Genomic DNA, 20,298 nt, shown 5'->3' on the forward strand with positions numbered 1-20,298 from the left:
AAGAAGGCTTGTACCCTTCAGTAACTTTAACGTGAATTGGATACCTGCTTTTTTGGTTTCTTTTTTTTTTAAGGAGTCTTGCTGTGTGGCTTACTGACATGGCCAGATGTCAGACTTGGCCCTAAAGAAGCTGGCAAACCCTTTGGCCAGTTTCCATTAGAACAGCTCATTATTATCTTAGCCAAAATAAAAATCATGGTCTTTAGTGGATTCTCACCAGCTTTCCGATTACTCCACTCAAGAGGAGAGGGACAAAAAAGGGACTTTGGAGAAGTTTCTTATGTAATGCCATGGATCTTAGGTCTTGGTTCTATTCTTGTAAAGATTGCAGTCAAATTCTAACTGCTTTGATTCCCACGGTAATATTGTGGTCAAGATCTCTGATTCCTCTAGCTCTGTGATTTTCTTGTTATGTAGAACCTTGAACATTATATATATATATATATATATATATATATACATATATTTTATTATTATTATTATTATTTTGCGGTACGCGGGCCTCTCACTGTTGTGGCCTCTCCCGTCGCAGAGCACAGGCTCTGGACGCGCAGGCTCAGCGACCATGGCTCATGGGCCCAGCCGCTCCACGGCATGTGGGATCTTCCCAGACCGGGGCACGAACCCGTGTCCCCTGCATCGGCAGGCGGACTCTCAACCACTGCGCCACCAGGGAAGCCCCAACATTATATTTTAATGTATCTAATTTTAGGCACCTGAGTTTGTAGACATGAACATTACTAAAATAATAGAGAAAAACAATGAAAATGAAGGAAGAAATCATCTCAGAAAAACATTCTAGTATTGGAGCTAAAGAAAACTGCAGGGTGAATAGTAGAGTGCCAATACTTCACCCATTTCTTCCTCAAGATTATAAGGGTCTAGTGGTGGAAGCTTTGGTAACTGGATTTAAGAGATTTTAGAAAAAGGTCTTTAGGAATCAGAAGAATTTTTGACCCTGGAAAAAAGGAATTGGAGGGCTTTTTATTTCTATGGGACTCTATCGTTAATGTTTTGCTCAGTTCAGTAGGCGGGAAGGGATATAAGAACCATTACTGGGTCACAGGCAGTATGATGACGGAAGTTATAGTTATCTAGAATTGTACTGTAAACTTAAATTCATTAAAGTGGAATAAAATAAAAAATTCCGTTCCTCAGTCACAGTAGCCATATTTCAAGGGCACAGTAGTCACATTTCAAGGGCACAGTAGTCACATGCAACTAGTGGCTACTGTATTGAACAATCCAGGTGCTGAAACATTTCCATTGTTGCAGAAAGTGCCATTGGATAGGGCTGGTCTAGAGCTTTGCTCTTGCTGTCTGTCTCAGAAACCAAGAGAAAGGTGAGGTAAAGAATGAGGAAAATGCCTCAAATAGTGTTTCACGGCTTGTGAGGGACACATATTTTACCTGTCCAAGGAATAGCAATAACCTGGAAAAAAGCATCAATAATCTTATTAGCACAGATTTGGCTTTTGGTTGTTGCCTAATGGCAAATTTAGGGAGGCACCAGAGAATACTAGTTAAAACTTGAAAATAAGAGTTGGAGTGTTAGTATTTTTCTTTTACTAGGTCACAAGGTCATTTAGGGCAAATCTCTTTCCTTCTTGAGGGCTTAGTTTTTCAACTGAAAATTGAGTAGGATTGCATAGACTGTTTGGAGGAGTCTAGCAGACCTTCCAGTGGAATGTGACTGGGACATTGGGACTTGATGGCCTACAGTTTGTCTCTGTGATAGATAAAGTCCCTTTTGAAGTCTTCATTTTTAGAAATGATATAGAGAAAATTTTATTAAGTACGTACCTACATTTTTAGTTAGTAAAATTACCTGTAAAAAGATGGCCTGTTGATACATTTTGTTTGCCTCAGGTATCAGAAGGGTACCTTTGCCAGGAACTTAATCTTCTAATTTGATAAACTCAGAAATTACTGTGCATCTCTCTTCCTGCATACTTTAAAAAGGCCAGAAGTTGTATGAGCTCATGAAGACAGGCTAATCTTTAATACATATAGCAGTTTTCTAAATTTGAGCCAATTCCAAAATGTGAAGAAAGTATGATTTAGTGATGGAGTAGAGATCGTGAATAAGTTTATAAGGTAAAATATTAAATGGAGTTAAAATTTCTTGGCCCTTTGGACAAGATACTCATATTTACATGCCTGCTGTTTAGGTGTTTTGTTGTATTTGAAGTTTTGTAAAATGTAGGGGGAAATGCCAACTCTTAAAATATTACTGACACAACATTAAAGTCTATCTGTGAGTAAAGAACAGTTTCAGTTGTGAATCTGATCTGAGAGAGAAACTTGGATATTTCTCAATTCCTTTCATTTTATTACTATGGTTCTGGCTCAATTGCAGTAAAATCCCAGCTAGCTGGTAAAAGCTCACGTTTCTGTAATGACTTCACATTCTGAAAGAGCTACATTTTTTTTTTTTTTTGTAGTCAAAATAATTCTTTGAAAACAGCTACTCAAATTGACTCGTTCCTCAGTTTCTAGCACCAGTATTTACTCTAAGAATGGATACTGGGCTTCCCTGGTGGTGCAGTGGTTAAGAATCCTCCTGCCAGGGCTTCCCTGGTGGCACAGTGGTTGAGAGTCCGCCTTACGATGCAGGGGACACGGGTTCGTGCCCCGGTCCGGGAACATCCCACATGCCGTGGAGCGGCTGGGGGTCCGTGAGCCTGCGCGTCCGGAGCCTGTGCTCCGCAACGGGAGAGGCCACGGCAGTGAGAGGCCCGCGTACCGCAAAAAAAAAAAAAAAAAAAAAGAATCCTCCTGCCAATGCAGGGAACACGGGTTCGAGCCCTGGTCTGGGAAGATCCCAGGTGCCGCGGAGCAACTAAGCCCGTGCGCCACAACTACTGAGCCTGCGCTCCTGAGCCCGCGAGCCACAACTCCTGAAACCCAGTCGCCTAGAGCCTGTGCTCTGCAACAAGAGAAGCCACCGCAACGAGAAACCCATGCACTGCAATGAAGAGTAGCCCCGGCTCACCGCAACTAGAAAAAGCCCACGCACAGCAACAAAGACCCAACGCAGCCAAAATAAATAAATAAATAAATTTTTTAAAAAGTTATTAAAAAAAAAGAGTGGTTACTGATTCTCATAGGAAGTCTTGTGATCTGTTCACAATTAACACAAGTACCAGTGTTGCAAAATACTTGGTTCTTTATTTAATCTTTGAATGAACAGTTTCATATACCCTAATTTTGCTTTAGAACTATAAAAACTGCTACATTTTAAAGCATGTTCTATTTATTTGTTTTAGAAATTGTCCAGTTTGTTTATTATTTAATTGTGCCTGTACTCTGGTCTTATAGAGTATCTTCTAGAGGTAAAGTGAAGTATTGGCTGGGCCAAAAAGTGCCTTGGGGTTTTTAAGTAAAAATAAAAGACACATTTTTTCATTTTCACCAGGAACTTTATAGAACAACGTGTTCACCCTTTTGTTCCACTACCTCTGCCATTTTTCAGGCAACTTCATAATTCCATCTTCCCCAAACTTTTTATCTCTTTGAGCAAAGAACTGTTAGAGGTGCCTTTTACAGTCTTCCAGGGAATTGAAATTTTTCCCATTAATAGAATTTTGTAAAGACTGAAATAAATGGAAATCTGAAGGTGCAATGTCTGGTGAATACAGTGGATGAATCAGAACTTTCCAGCCAAGTCGTAACCGTTTTTGCCTGGTTATCAAAGAAACGTGGTCTTGCGTTATCCTGATGGAAGATTATGCGTTTTCTGTTGACTCATCCTGGATGCTTTTCCTCGAGTGCCGCTTTCAGTTGGTTTGATTGGGAGCACTACTTGTTAGAATGAATCGTTTGGCTTTCCGGAAGGAGCTCATAATAGAGGACTCCCTTCCAGTCCCACCATATACACAACATCACCTTATTTGGGTGAAGACCAGCCTTTGGTGTGGTTGGTGGTGGTTCATTTCATCTGCCCCAAGATCTTTTCCGTTCCACATTGTTGTACGGTATCCACTTTTCATCACCCGTCACAATTTGTTTTAAAAACGGAACATTTACATTATGTTTCAGTAGAGAATCACATGTGGAGTTACGGTCAAGAAGGTTTTTTTCCACTTAACTTACGTGGAACCCAAACATCAAAGCGATGAACATAACCAAGCTGGTGTAAATGATTTTTAACGCTTGATTTGGATATTTTGAGTATGTCGGCTATCTCTTGTGTGGTATAAGAAGATTGTTATCAATTATTGTTTCGATTTGATCGCTATCAACTTCAACTGGTCTACCCAACCATGGAGCATCGTCCAGCGAGAAATCTCCAGCACAAAACTTTGCAAACCACTCTGACACGTTTAATCAGTCACAGCACCTTCTCCATACACTGCACAAATGTTTTTGTGCAATTCAGTTGCGTTTTTACCTTTCTTGAAATAATAAAGCATAATATGCCAAAAATGTTGCTTTTTTTCTTGCATCTTCAATATTAAAATGGCTACACAAAAACTTACCAATTTTGATGTCTTTTTTTAAATGCACGCTGATATGATAGCTGTCACAATACAATCTAACAAAATTGTTTTGAATGAAGTTGAAGACAACTAAGTGCTACTAGGGCCATCTTATGGAAAAAACCAAATGAACCTTTTGGCCCACCCAATATTTTCCATTAATAATAACTTGAAAATATATCAACTAAAGAGAAGACTTTTAGGAGAATATTTAATTTAGGAGTCAGAGATGTGGGCTCAAATCTTGGATCTGCTGCTTTTCACCTTTGTTATCTTGCCTGTTAACCTCTGAGGAATAATACAGGTTTTGTGTCTGACTTATAGGAGATGTTATTTGCGTGCTTCTATGATTTTGTGGAACAAAAAGTGTTAAAAAGGTATCACGCTTTCTTATTCTTAGATCTTAGTTTCTAGTACAATTACACAGGTTAAGTGCTTAATAATAATTTATTGTGTGTATGGAAAAAAGAAAAGGTACAGCTAGGGTAAGGAGGATCAGGAATGTCCAGGGGAGTGGGAGTTTGTAAGCATCACCAAGAAGGTGAGCCTTGAACTAGGTGAGGAAGTTAGTCATTTGGATTTCTTGGGGGGAAGAGCCTTCCAGGCAAGGGCATTAGCCAGTGTAAAGTTCCTAAGTGTCACAGGCATATTCAAGGAGCAGCAAGGAGGGCAGTATAGCTGTCATGCTGTGAAGAAGGTGCAGCTTATTAGAAGATTAAGTCGGGAATTCTCCGGTGGTCCAGTGGTTAGGACTTCGCACTTCCACTAAGATCCTGCATGCCACGTGGCTGGGCCACAAAAGAAAAAAATTAAGTCATGTAGCTAAAACACAGTTTCCAAAACTGTACTTACTATGTATGTTGTTTGCTGATGTTTTCTTTTTTCTTGTTTTCTATTCTGTGCTTTGTTTTTTTAAAAAATCGGGTGATCTGACCCAATAAGGTAGAACTCCATAAAAGGGTTGCTGGCAATATTGATCTCCTCAGCCCTGGCCCAGTTGGCTCTGCTGGGAGTTGCCTTGGCTGTTTACCCCAGTGTTCCCCCAGTTTGCTATTTTCAGAATATTCCCTATGTGTGACAGGATGGGTCACAACCTGCAGTCGTGATAACTTAAACTGTGAAAACAAAAGATTTCCTGACATATTTTTTGATTCCTGAAAGCAGTATACTTTCATGGTACAGAAAAGCATAATGAAGAAAAAAAGTACATACCCCTACCACTGATAACATTTTAATGAATATCCTTCCAGTTCTTTTGTGTGCATATTGAAAGGACTTTTAACAGTAAAATGTACGTTTTGAACAATGTAGGGTTGGGCTCTCACTCTTGTTTGGTCGTGGTGTAGAATGGTAGACTGCCAGCTACGTGGGAACAGAAGATGATGCCTGTGTGTATACCTGTGCTTGTACTCATAGAACTTGGAAATGGCACTGAGCTTGACCACTTAACTTTAGAAAGTTACTTAACCTTTCTGAGCTTCTTTTTTCTCACCTTTCAAATGAGGATACAGCCCTCTTTTGAAGAATTCTGGGAAGACAAAATGAGACTGTTTATGAACGTGTCCATGGTACGTTGTAGGCACTTAAACTTTTCCGACTTCTGTCACATCATAGGTGTTCAATAAATGTTGTTTAGATGAAGGAATCAGTGAGTGAATGAATGATTGAATACATTTGCTGTTTTGGGTAACTTTCAAATTGTCCACCCTGTGGTATTAAAATTGTGTACACTGAAGTAATGAGCTGGCGTGACTAGCTTCCAGCCCCCTGTGGTCTTCTGATGATAATTGCACTGTCAGTATTATACTAACAAAAACAGCTTAAAAATGTGACCATGAAGTGAATAAATTATCTGTCTAGTTCTGTTTTATAACTGTACTTAGTTTTGTACTTAAACTCAGTATATAATGATGAAAACAGTTGTATTTTGTTGTACAGACCGCTGGTTTTAGAATTAAAAGAGACCTCGTTTTGAACCCTGTTCTGCCACTAGTTTGCACAAGTGACTTAGCCTATTTGAGTCTTAATCCTTTAGCAAATATTTGCATATACTATATGTCACATACTGCATACTTTCATTTTCCTCATTTATAAAATAGGGATAATATAATTCCTACTTCAGCTTCAAGAGTTGATGTGATGATGTAAAAGAGATATGTGTTTGTAAATAGTAAATATATATGTTGTTACATTGAAATATTCTTGTGTGCTTCAAACATATGTTTGTTACTCAGATTTTTTTTTCCCCCCAGAAGCCTAGGTATGTAATATAGTTCATCCCTTTCAGGGAGAGTTGATGCATTATGGAAATAGTTCTAGGGTCTGAGTTTCCGGGATAACTGACAATAGTAGAAGTAGAGTGACTTTGAAGCTGGAAAGACCTAGTTCATTCTTGGTTCTACCTCTTTGTAGCTGTGTGATATTAAGCAAATTTCTTTATCTTTCTGACCCTCCAATTTCCTATTTTGCAAGTGGGGATAATTATTTTGCAAGGTTGTAAGATTAAGATATAATGTATATTAAGTACTTTGCATCATGTCTGGCGTATAGAAGAGATTTTTGTTTTGTAAGGTAATGAATAGAGAAGGAAAGGTTGCCAAGTGGATAGAGTTGTCATTATAAGATGGAAGAAGTACCTTGGAGGAGGATTGCGCTTGTTCTGACAATCTCTCTGTGCTTCTAGTGCCTTTTCGACCTTCTGAAATGAGTAAATGGATGAGGCTTTTAATTTTAAAAGTCTGATTCTAAATATTAGTGGTTTCTTAAAGTGCTTATCAACTTGTCTCTTTCCCCTGGTAAGTTATGGCATAGTCTTATCAAAATAGTGACAAATGTAACTGTGATTGATAAAAATAAAAATCTAACTTGATATGCATTTCTGCCTTTAATACAAAAGCAAATAAATTCTTGTAAGTGGTATAAATGAAAGTGGGAAACATGCTTTATGCTTTGCTATTTGAAAGATATCATTTGTTCTACATAGAAAGGCATCATTTCTTTTACTTTGTACATTCAAAAAATACATCCCTGACTGTTGTAGTTGACTAGATATTTGGAAAATGATGATGATTCTTTAGAAATATATAATCTTTCTCTAGTAGAATTTAGTTAGGGAAGAGAAGATGAATTATAGCGTATTTTGGTCACTGAAAAGATGCAAATGTAAAAATCCTATTTGTGTAAGTGTGGAAGATTTCAAATTGCTGGTTATATAGTTTCGTATGTTCCTATAAGCTTAACTTACATATATCATAGTTATCCCTTAAATATTGCTTCCAGTGAGGTGTGAGGTTATTTACACATAAGCATGTATGATATCTACTACTTTAATAAGTTTTGGCCATTAATCTAAATCTGCTTATAGATTTGATGAAAACTGAGGATATAACAGATCTTCTTGAATTTAGATACTGTGATGAAGGTATTTGGTAAGAACCTATTGGCATATAAGGTAGTTTATAATGAGAATTTCAGCTTGGATCAAGAAAAGCTCATCGTACGGTTTTCCTTTTCTAATCTCATGAATACATCTACAAACACCTTCCATTGGGAAGATGGGTACTTGGTTAGAAGAGGAGGGTAAATTGTGTTTTCCAGTCCACAACACTGTTATAAGGACCTCCTTCATATACACTGGTTATTGTCTGGAACAAAAGAGTGGTTAAGGTAAATATATAATAAGATGAGCCCTCAAGAAATAGCTTTTAATTCTGAGAAGTATCCAATATTCTGTAGCAAAATAACCAGATTTTCAGTCTTCTTTTTCTCATTTGGCCCATGAGGCAAGAGAAACCATCACTGAAGTAGTTAATTGTACTTAAAGTGTAGTGTTTGATGCCTTAATGTAAGTCTTTCTTAGCTTACATTATTTGGGGAATACTTATATGTACAGTGGTACTAACTTCCCTTGATCACCTTTAGCTGTTATTTCTAATGCAAAATAGATTGTGATATATGAGGAAATTAGCAGAGAGTTTGTCTATATTCCTATATGAGTTGATTTTCCAAGAGTATACTATTTTGGAATATTACTTTGAAGTACTAAGTTAATAAATATCCTTGAATAGTCTAAAGATGGGATAGAAAATATTTTCTTAATGGCTTAAAATGCACTTTTATTCAGGTTGTTTAAATGATTTTTAGTTTAAGGAACGAGGGTGTCTTCTGGGCACATTTTCTTCTAAGAGAAATACAGGACACTTGTATTACTATCAAAGTTCATTATCCCATTGTCAGGACTGGGGTAATTCCTATCAGTAAGTTGTTTTAGGTAATTAAAGTCAGTTTCATTCATACAAGCCAAATATATGTGAATGTGTCCCTTTTTTTTTTTTTGCTGGAAATCATTAAAAAATATAAAGAAGCATTTCTCTTTCTGTTTAGCTTCTGAAATGAGGTTTGTTATGCCTAGTTCATAAGTCCAGAGTGACACATCATACAAGGAATCGCTAATTTTACCTGTTGGTGGCAGGCAGAGCCTATGTGATTTTGTTTGATTTGAATCTTGTGAAAGCAAATTTTAAATTTGTAGATTGAAAGTGTTTTAAGTAGAGGAGCTGGTGTCTGCCTTACTGGTGGCTACCAGACATGATTTAACTGTTTAAAAATGATGATTGTGATGTGTTCCCTAGGTCAGAGTAGCCTCCTAATTGTGAACTAGACTACCCTTTGGTAAGTCTCTCACTTATACCCTTATAAAATTTCACTCTAAGTACCCTGTTTCTTCTTGAAATAGTGTTTCCCCTGCTTCTTTTATGCTCTGGTGGTTCACTCTGTTTCTCTCTTTCTCCGTTCCTCTTTCTGTCCCCCCTCCCCCTCACTGGCTGGAGAAAGGGAAATGGCCTACATTTAAGTGACAGAAGGACAGTAAGGAGGTAAATGTACTGTCTAAGAGCTTCTTTTCTCCCTTCCCATCACATCTTGTCATCCAGTCATTTTAACTCACAGCCTTACCTATTGCCTCTAAAGACTGGAGTAGCTTGGGAGTCTTTTAGTGTTTTGTTAGTGCCTTGGGCGCAGTTGCTTTCTTGGTGTTTTAGTCCTTGGTGTGAAAAGTAGTCAAATACAGTTTCCAGACTTTCTGCTAGTTGGTAGAAGGCAATTCATCTTCTGTCAGCTGTTTTCTCATTGACTGGGCAAGGCATATAACTAGTGAAATTGAAGTAGATCAATGATTGCATAGTAATTCTTTCTCTAAAATAGTCTTACTCTCCTTTCAGTTCCTCTAGTCACCTAGGTTTATAGCTTTGGCTCATTGACTTTTGCAGCCCTTTAGTTTGTCACCATGACCCATTTGTCTTTCTTTTGAAAATTTCTCCAAATCTCCCCACCTCAGTCCAGGGCCTTGTTTCCCTTCCTTCCTTGTATTACCATTTCAGTCTTAGCTGTATAGTCTTACTTCTCCCCAGTAAAGGGAGGAGCACAGTAATTTCAAGACTTAAAGGTTAGTGCTCCCCCCTTACTGAGAAGTCTCCCATGGCTTCTTACTTTCTGCTACAGCAGATATCAGTTCTTCTATCTGGCTTTCAAGGGTATTATACTTAACTCTGCTAACACCTTGGTTTTTTCCTTAACATTCTGGCCCCAACCTAACCTTCCAGCTTCATCTCCCACTGCTGCACTACATGAACTTCCTTAGCTAGGCTTTCTCTTCACTTACTTCAGCTATAGAAACTACTCTGCTCATTTAACTGATACAGCATTCTCTGCCTTTTTTCTGCCCTCTCTCTAAATTTTTCTGTAAGCCTTACAGTACTTGTGTCATACATCTTGGTAGGCTAACTTTTCATGCATGGTCATGAATCTCTTGAAGGACAGAATATGCCTTTTATTCCCTGCAGGCCCTACCTGGTTCAGTGCTTCCATCCCCATAGGTTCTTATCAAAGGACTTCGGTGAGCTTGTGGGAGAGCACGTGGATGTGTTCCTGGTGAGCTGTACATGATAGAGTTGTGATGAATGTGTAGAAGGTAAAGGTGAGTAGATGTTCAGCCCAGTAAGGTAAAACTTTCCACTTTAAAGTGTATTGGTTCGTCCTGTGAGTTCTCTATAATAGCTAGTGTTCAGTGGAAGGCTGAATGGTCATTCTGCCAAGGATGCTGTCAAGGAGAGTCCTGCATGAGGTAGGGGGGGAGGGTATTATTCAATCACTATTCATAAAATAGTGCCCCCTTCACTTTGTAATTCTAAATAAGTACTATTTTGACCTAATAAAATAGAGGCCAGAGAGGCTGATGGGAATTGAGGAATTGACAAAGGTAATGGTAAGAAGTTAAAAAATAATACTTAAAATTTATAGCTGAGTAATCTTTGTAGTTTATAGACCCGTTTTTCAGCTCTCTCTTTGCATCTCGTGATGTTGAAAACAAAATTCAAAATTACAAAATATATTTTTGTGGCCTTCACATTTGGTTATTTCTTTGACTACTGAGAGAGTTCTATTTAGAAGACTATCTAGCCTACATAGATGCTTTATCCGAAAGCTTTATTGTTTTGAATTACTGAAAACAAAATGTTCATCGGAACTGCTGTGTTCATTTTAATTACGATAAATAGGAAAATTATACTCCTTCCTGCAAGGATAGAGAATGTGAACTTCGGTTGATTGAAACTTGCCTTTTTCTCTCTTTTTAAATGAATCCAATGGTGATTCATTCTTTTAATCTGATTGTGAATTGATTTGTCACTTTTTTACTTGCTAGTTTGTCCTAAGGCAGGCCAAATGTTCTTCTCAAGTCTTTTTGGGGGTGGGAGGTCTCTAGAATTATTGCTGTTTGATGAATTATATGTTTTTTCTATTTAAAAGTGATCATTTTCACTGTCATAATTTGAGTTCTAGTCCCCAAGCAAAGATTTCAGAAAATGCCTTCTAACAGCAAAGTAAATGTCATTCATGTCCTCTCCCAACTTTAAGTAGTTGGGCTTCTCTTGAGGTCTCAAAGAATTGTAGAATGTCTAAACATGAAAGAATTTTAAAGTTACTTGTTTAATCCCTTTGTTCATTAAACATTGTGGAGTCTCTACCAAGTAAATGAATAAAACAGTATAAAAACTACACTTCATTGGCAAAATAAAATTTTACTAAAAAATAGTAAAGTAAAATAAAATTTTTGCAGAGCAGAAAATTTTAATTTTAATGATGTCCAGCTTATCAATTCATTCTTTCATGGATCATGCCTTTGCTGTTGTATCTAAAAAGTCATCACCAAACCTAAGGTCATCTAGATTTTCTCCTATGTTATCTTCTAGGGGTTTTATAGTTTTGTGTTTTACATTTAGGTTAGTGATCTATTTTGAGTTATTTTTTGTGAAAGGTGTGTGGTCTGTGTCTACATTCATTTTTTTGCATGTCCAGTTTGTTACAGCACCATTGTTGAAAAGGCTGTCTTTTCTCCATTGTATTGACTTTGTTCCTTCATCAAAGATCAGTTGGTTCTATTTATCTGGGTCTATCTCTGGGCTGTCTATTCTTTTCCATTGATCTATTTGTGATCTTTTGCCAATACCACACTGTCTTGATTACTGTGGCATTATAGTTAGTCGTGAATCTGTGGTGTCAGTCCTCCGATTTTGTTCTTGTCCTTCAATGTTATGTTGGCTATTCTGGATCTTTTGCCTTTGTGTATAAACTTTAGAATTTTTTTCTCAATATCCATAAAATAACTTGCTGGGAATTTGATTGGGTTTGCATTAACTCTGTAGATCAAGTTGGGAAGAATTGACCTCTCGACAATTTTGAGTTTTCCTGTACATGAACATGGAATAACTCTCCATGTTTTTGGTTCTTCCTTGATTTTGTTCATCAGAATTTTGAAAATTTCCTCATATAGATCTTGTACATATTTTGTTAGATTTATACTAAGCGTTTCATTATGGGGGGTGCCAATGTGATGCTGTATCTTGAATTTCATATTTATCTTGTTTATTGATTTAGGAAAGCAACTAACTTTTGTATATCAACATTGTATTCTGCAGCCTTGCTATAATCGTTTATTTGTTCCAGCAGTTTTTTTGTCGTTTGTTTTGAATTTCTACATAGATTATCATGTCATCTGCAAACAAAGACAGTTTTATTTTTTCCTTCCCAGTCTGCATGTTTTATTTCCCTTTCTTATCTTATCACATTAGGTAGGATATCCAGTATGATCTTGAAAAACAATGGTGTGAGGAGACATCCTTACCTTATAACTGATCTCAGTGGAAATGCTTCAAGTTTTTCACCATTAAGTATGATGTTAGCTGTAAGCTTTTTGTATGTTCACTAACAAGTTGTAGAAGTTCCCCTCTATTCCTAGTTTACTGAGAGTTTTTATCATGAGTAGGTGTTGGATTTTGTCAAATGCATTTTCTGCATGTATTGATATGATCATATGACTTTTCTTCTTTAGCTCATTGATGTGATGGATTACATTAGATGATTTTCAAATGTTGAACTGGCCTTGCATACCTGGAGTAAATCCCACTTGGTCATGGTATATAATTGTTTCTGTTCGCTGTTAGATTTGATTTACTGATATCTTTTGGAGGATTTTTGCATCTATGTTCATGAGAGATATTGGTTTGTAGTTTTATTTTCTTGCAATGTTTTTGTCTGGTTTTGGTATTAAGGTAATACTGGGTTCATAGAATGTGTTAGGAAATATTCCCTCTGCTTCTGTCTTCTGAAAGAGATTGTAGAGAATAGGTATTTCTTCCTTAAATGTTTGGTAAAATTCACCAGTGAACTCACCTGTGCCTGGTGCTTTCTGTTTTGGAAGGTTATTAATTATTGATTCAATTTCTTTAATAGGTATAGGTCTATTTAGATAGTCTGTTTCTTCTTGTGTGAGTTTTGGTAGGTTGTGTCATTTGAGGAATTGGTCCATTTCATCTAGGTTATCATATTTGTGGGCATAGAGTTGTTGTTAATATTCCTTGATTATCCTTTTAATGTCCATGAGATCTGTAGTGATGTCCCCTCATTCATTTCTAATGTTTGTAATTCCTAATTATGCCAATGCTTTTTCCTTCTTTCTTTACCTCTATCTCATGGCAGTTAAGAAAAGGGAGACAAAAATGCACAAAGGAGATAGATTCCTAAATTCAGATTTCCTTTTAGCAAACCATGGTCATTTCCTGATTAATATTTTGGTAGACACATAGTACATGGTAGTGATGGAGGTCATGAGATAATGACCCTTAATATATATGAAAGCTTTGCGATCATCTCTGGGGGAGTTTTAGACCAAATGAGGGAAAGACAAACCCATTTGCTTTACAGAGTTAATTAAAACAGTATGTGGCATATGAGGCAGCATTAAAGAGTCTCTCTTCTAATGGTTATTTAATTAGTTTAGATGTCTCAGCAGTATATGCCCTTTCAGGGCTTCCCTGGTGGTACAGTGGTTAAGAATCTGCCTGCCAATGCAGGGGACATGGGTTCAATTCCCTGGTCCAGGATCCCACATGCCATGGAGCAACTAAGCCTGTGTGCTACAACTACTGAGCCTGTACTCTTGAGCCCTCCAGCCAAAACTACTGAGCCTGCGTGCCACAACTACTGAAGCCCGCATGCCTAGAGCCCGTGCTCCATAACAAGAGAAGTCACTGCAATGAGAAGCCCGCACACCGCAACAAAGAGTAGCCCCCCACTCGATGCAACTAGAGGAAGCCTGCGCACAGCAATGAAGACCCAATGCAACCAAAAATAAATAAATAAAAAATCAAAAAAAAAAAGTATATGGCCTTTCGAGGACTACTTCTGATTGACGTTTAGAATTGGTTTGGTTAGAAGTAACAGGACAATTATTAAGGAAACATGCTTTTTTTTTTTTTTTTTGGTACGCGGGCCCCTCACTATTGTGGCCTCTCCCGTTGCGGAGCACAGGCTCCGGACACGCAGGCTCAGCGGCCACGGCTCACGAGCCCAGCCGCTCCACGGCATGTGGGATCTTCCCGGACCAGGGCGCGAACCTGCGTCCCCTGCATCGGCAGGCGGACTCTCAACCACTGCGCCACCATGGAAGCCCTAGGAAACATGTTTTTAAAGTAAGCAGTGGATTAATACATTAGGCCTATATAATAATGGAATCATCCTTGGATTTGGTAATAAAAATATTTTTACCCTAGAACATAGTACTGAAGAATAAGAAACTAGAAAGCCCGAGTTCATTCCAGAACTAAATAAATGTAGAAAGTAGGAAACCAGAGATTTCACTGAAGAACAGTTTTTCATTGAAGGCTGTTGACTCACCAAAAACAAGTCAAGTTCACATGTTTAATAGTGAAATAAAAGCATTCTTTGACATATGTAGGAGATATTTCCTTCATATTCATATTCTGCATTGTAGAAATGCATATGCTACCAGCAGAATCTGGTAAATAAGAGAGTTCAAGAATTTAAATTACATAAGTGAAAACATTGGTATTTATTTCACTATATTATATTATATATTTGCTGTCTTTCCCATCCTACTTCCCCATTTTTCTATGGGTCCTTCCTTTTTCTCCCAAATAAACTGCTTGTACTTTACCACTTGTCTCAGGGATCCACTTCTGACGGGAGCCCAAATGAAGATAGGCTGTCATTTTTCCTATAAAATTCCCTTTATTTTGGCATAGCTTCTTGCATCTTCATGGTGTCATTTTACATGTTCCTCTGTATTCATTGTTTCCTATACACTAGTTCTTGGGCTTGATTAGATTGTGGTCAGGTTCAGTTTTGGGGGGTTAAGGTTACTTAATAAGTGGTGCTTTTTATTTCCTATTGCATCCTATCAAGAAGCATTAGTATATAATTAACACTGCTGAATGCTATATGAAAGTTGTAATGAAAGTAAATCCTAAGCATTCTCATCACAGGAAAATATATATTTTTCTTTTATTTTGTTTCTACATGAGATGATGGATGTTTACTAAACTTACTGTGGTAATCATTTCATGAGTGTATACATCCAGTGATTATGCTGTATGCCTGACACTTACACAGTGCTGTATGTCAATCATATCCCAAGAAAACAGGAAGAAAGAAAAAAGAAGCGATAATATGTAGTTGTCCCACTTTCAGTGGTGTTAAGATTGTTCAGTGACAGTGTTGATGCAGTTGTTCCACATTAAGATTAACTCAAGGATTCTTGAAACCTACGCAAAAAGGGAGTATGACATACTGTGTAATTCTCATTGTTCAGTGCCCAGCAGTTATGTTTTGGGAATAGATCATGACTTTGCAGGAATTATGGTGACTCTTAAATTAAAATACTTGAGAGAGAATCTTCTCTTTCTCTTTTTTAATATGAAACTGAAATTGTTAAGTTTGATGATCTTGCCAGGTGTAATATAAATATCTATATAATGTTATTCACACCCCTTTCCCCAGTGCCTAGGACAGTGTCTAGCATGTAATAAATGACTCAGTGAAAAATTTGTGGAATGACCTAACAAAAGAATGCATGTATCAACATGTTTGTAGACTCTCTTAAGGGAACTTTCTTTCATCAGGCACCCTGGGGAAGAATTACAGTGTAGCACAAGGCGGGCAGTCATAATTTTCTCTTGGCATATGTGTATGAATGTTTGTTCTGGACTGTTACTCACAAGATCCAGTGCTGGGTACTAATCGGGAGACAGTGATGAATGGAACATTGTCTCACACATACCCCCCCCCCCGCCCCCCCGTAGCCCTGGGTCCCAGAGGGTGTTCAGAAAAAGAAGAAAACAATTCTCATCTTGAATTTTCTCCCAGTTCCTATGCTTTGTTAGTACTTTCATTGCTAGGTCTGGGTTTTAGTGAGATGGTCGTTTTAACAGAAAAATCCTTTCCACACATTGAGAAGCTCATTCCCAGTTGTGAAGAACTTTTTGTAATAAGAGCGTTCTTTCCTGAAGGTCGGAGAAGTGCACTGTCTATTCCAGGTAAATTAATTCATCCCATTTTTAGAATACAGTGAAGAACAAAACACAGACAACATCAATTTTTAATGGAAATCCATGCATGATTAATAACTAATATGCAAGAGAAAGAATGAATTGCAACAATTTTTTTCTTTTTATTTTCTATGGTTGTTTTTACTGGCAGAATTTGATTTTAGGGGTTATATTATTCATATTTGAATTATTTGTTTTTGCATAGAATTTGTTTTCCCAAACATGTCTGTGCCCACCATATTTTGAGTTATTTAATGAAGAAGGTTGTGACTGTTTTAATGTTTCTTTATAAAAGCAGATTGGTTCTGACTTGTCCAAAATGGGTTGCCCTGATATTATAGGAAGGTTGTATCACTGAGCAATTTAAGGGTTAAAGTGGCTTTCCAGTGCTATTCTATACTTAGTCCTATTTTTCCCCTCTCTTTGAACTTCTGGTTCATTATAATGCTTCTGGGAATACTAACAGTGAGATGTGCCTTGATTGATACTCAGCTTCAATACAGTGCCTGTCAGCCTTTCTCTGGGGACCTTTCATATCTCTTAGCTCCTTGCAGCTAACTGCAGACCTCTATGTTTCTGCTGCCTGCCAGCTTAATGCAAAACTGAGAGTGAGAGTAGTGGCCCCAGGGAGGAGAAGCTGCCTGGGTCCCATGGCATTGGGACTTCAGGTGGGAGGCTGATTTGTCAATCTGGATTAGAAATAGAAGGGAGCTGTTGCCTGGTACATTACTTATTTGTTGCTATAGAAGAGACATAGTTTGTAAAGGGCTTTGAGAATCTCCCAGCAGAAAGGCAGGTAAATGATAGATTTAGCAAAAATACACTAAGCTGTTACTGCAGAACTCCTAGCAGACGTAATGGCAGTTGAGAACAGTAATGCTGTAGGGAAGGAAACATCCTCTATTGAAGCTTCTATTTTTTGCCAATAATTTTCGTGTAGAAATATCTATTCAAGCAGAAGGCAGTATACTTTGAAAAATTAACATCAATGTAGATTCTAATGAGATTTTAGATTCCACATTTTTCTAAAATCACAGTATTACGCATCTCAATACAGAATTCTCACGAATGAGTATTACTGTATTCATATTTGAGGACCAAAAACATTGTACAAGGTTTAAAATGAATTTACATGCTTGTAGAGTCAAGAGTTTTGTTCTCTAAGGCAGTGGTACTTAATATGCATAGGAATCACTTGGGGATCTTATAAAAATGGAGATTCCGTTTCAGTAGGTCTGGGGTGGGGCCTGCATTTCTCACAGACTCCTAGGTGATGCCAGTGCTGCTGGTTCAGGGATCACCATTCGAATGCAAGGTTTTAAGTATTCAGTTTTAAAACAAACTCACCGACTTTCTGTTTTCTAAACTTATTTATACTAAGATATTCTAATAAAACACTTAAAGTAAGGCCTAGCAAATGCTTTTGTGACTGTAAATCTTGCTATCAAATAATATTTAATAACCTCTTCTTCCTGGTACTTTATTAGCTTCTGGTCCTGAAAGTCGGAAATCATTTATTTTCATGACTGAATTAACAACCTTACAATGGAACAATACAAGACGTATTGGATTTTTATCCACTAACGTAGCATGGCTATTTTTAAGTGAGGGTGTTCTATGTGCTGAAGTGTCTGGAAGTCATACCAAGGAATAGCTTGAGGAACTGGAAGAAGGTATTGCTGGGGATTCGTGACGGCTCTTAGACAGCAATATAGAGGGGTTTCTGCAGTGGGTGGGAAGATCACTTCTGAGATTCCCTCTAAATCTGAGTCTGAATCATCACCTAGTATTGTGCTTTTCATCATTTCATTATTAAAAACAAATTTTAATGCAGACTTTATTCCTATTTGATAACCTTATTTTCCTCAAACATGTTAAAAATATTTATTTTTATTTATATTTATATGGGAGGACTATTTATATTTATTTATATTTATATGGGAGGACTATTCCCATTTCTGAACCCCTTTCCCCTATTTCTTACTTCTAACACCCTCCCTCTAAATTCTTAGTGTATTACCATAATCCACCCATTCATTCACTAGTACATCTTTGAGTGCTCATTGTGTACTGGTAGGGTACTGTAGTAGGTGATATGCGGGGTACAAAATTGAATAAGGAACAGTCTCTACTTTCAAGGTACTCAGAGTCTCCTAGAGGAGGTAAGATGGCACAAATAATCTGTGTGAAAAATAATATGTTAACACCCTAAGAAAGTGCTCTGGAGGTTCAGAGGAGAGAGAAATTAATCACTCCTGTCTGGGACCATCAGGAAAGGCTTCATAGAAAAGATAGCATTTGAATTGGGTCTTGAAAACTAGATAAGCTTTCCTAGCTGTTTCAAGCAGAGGAAACTACATGAGCCAAGTATGGAGGCACGAGACTAAGATGATACATTTTAGGAATTGCAAGTACTAAGACCCCTTGCATTCTTGGATTTGTAACTTAGAGGATTTGGACCATTTGTGAGTGACCCTTGAAGGGTCATGTAGTAATTTTTCTGAGTTACTGATTTTATTCCCTAAGAGCCTAATGTTTCAAGTCAATGACTGAGGCTAGTGATTGGTTTAACTTAGCATTCATATCTTGGTCCATCTTTATTTTTCTCTATTCATTCTCATCCCATTCTCATTTTACCGCATGTTATATGGGAGGACACTATATGCTTATTAATAAGTTAGAATTTGTGAAGAGATTGTTATGGTTCCTCTCAGTTGCCAAGAGTCTACTGCAAATAGGGTGACCATATATATAATTTACTGCCCAAACTGGGACCCTTTTGAAAGAGAGTGGTGCTATTAGTAATATTCCAGGGCAGCAGGCATATCCTGGGTTTGTCTCAAGCAAGCTAGAGTATATGGCCAACTAGAAAGTATGGTTACTCTAACTATAGTTCTTGTTAGTTGGAGTATAGACTATGGATGGGGAGCAGTACCATGTGATTTAGGAAGGCAAGTGCGGGCTAGTTTGTGAGTGGTCCTAAATGCAGGCTAAGGAGCTAGGCTTTTATACTGTAGACAGTGAAAAACACTTGGAGTTTTTTTAGGGGCAGAGGAATCGATATATGCAAAGCAGCATTGGAAAAGACTAGTTTGGACTCTGTGGGCAGGTTGGATTGAAGGGAGATATCGATTCAGAGAGTGTCATAGTACTCCCCTTTAAGGGTATATTCAAATGGTAACTACTCGAATGGTCTTAATGTACTAGGAAAATGTATTTATTTATTTTAAAAATTATGCTGAGAGCTTTAACAACTCGCTTCCAATATGTGTTATTATTGATTTTAGTTCGTACTTCTAAAGATCCTGTTAGGTTGGTGTTTTGTTCAACTGATGTTTTTTTCAAAAGAGGAATAGCACTGGGACTTAGCAGTGAATGCCAGAGCATTTGGTATGTGTTCGTATTATAGCATGTTTATGTGTTAATATTGTAACAATTAAAGTTCGACCTAACATTGAGAGAGAGTGCATAGTAAAAAATCTTCCCAAGATTTATTTCTAAAATACTTTTTTTTAAAATCATGTAACCGACTTTTCATTGTATCTTGTTTCAAACTGATGTCTAATTTAGAGAGAATTTTGATTTTGCAGTAACTCCCACTTCCCTAACCTACATTTTTCCTTTTTCTATCCTCATGGAGTAGGTGGGCTTTTGGGAAAGAAAAGGCATTTTCTACCAGGAAAACCAGATAAAGCATCATGGAAGAGGGGATCAATCCTTGAAGGACTGATTATGCAGTAGTGGAGAAGAGGACATTCCACATAGAGGAGACCATGTATGCAAAGAGAAGGAAGCAGAAAAATTGTGGGGCATATTTTGGGAAAAGCAACTGGCTACTGGGTGGCTTAAAAAATGCTGTGGAAATACAGCTAGTGCACTGGCATCACCAGCCAGTTAGGTGGTCATGAAGGATACAG

At 37.5% G+C, this 20,298-nt stretch overlaps 1 protein-coding gene across 2 annotated transcripts in view; it reads left to right on the top strand.

The window, feature by feature from the left end:
• ERP44 (endoplasmic reticulum protein 44) overlaps positions 1–20,298 on the top strand; it is a 91,004-nt gene that overhangs the window by 8,286 nt on the left and 62,420 nt on the right. The window contains exon 1 of one of the 2 annotated variants that reach the window (XM_082843200.1): positions 10,369–10,455. The exons of the other annotated variant lie outside the window; for it this stretch is intronic. The gene's annotated coding sequence lies outside the window, so the exon portion shown is untranslated. Of the gene's footprint in view, positions 1–10,368; positions 10,456–20,298 lie in introns of those variants that run through there. 2 annotated transcript variants of the gene reach the window in all.

This window comes from Leucopleurus acutus, assembly GCF_964270905.1.
Source record: "Leucopleurus acutus genome assembly, chromosome: 7".
NCBI lineage: Eukaryota > Metazoa > Chordata > Mammalia > Artiodactyla > Delphinidae > Leucopleurus > Leucopleurus acutus.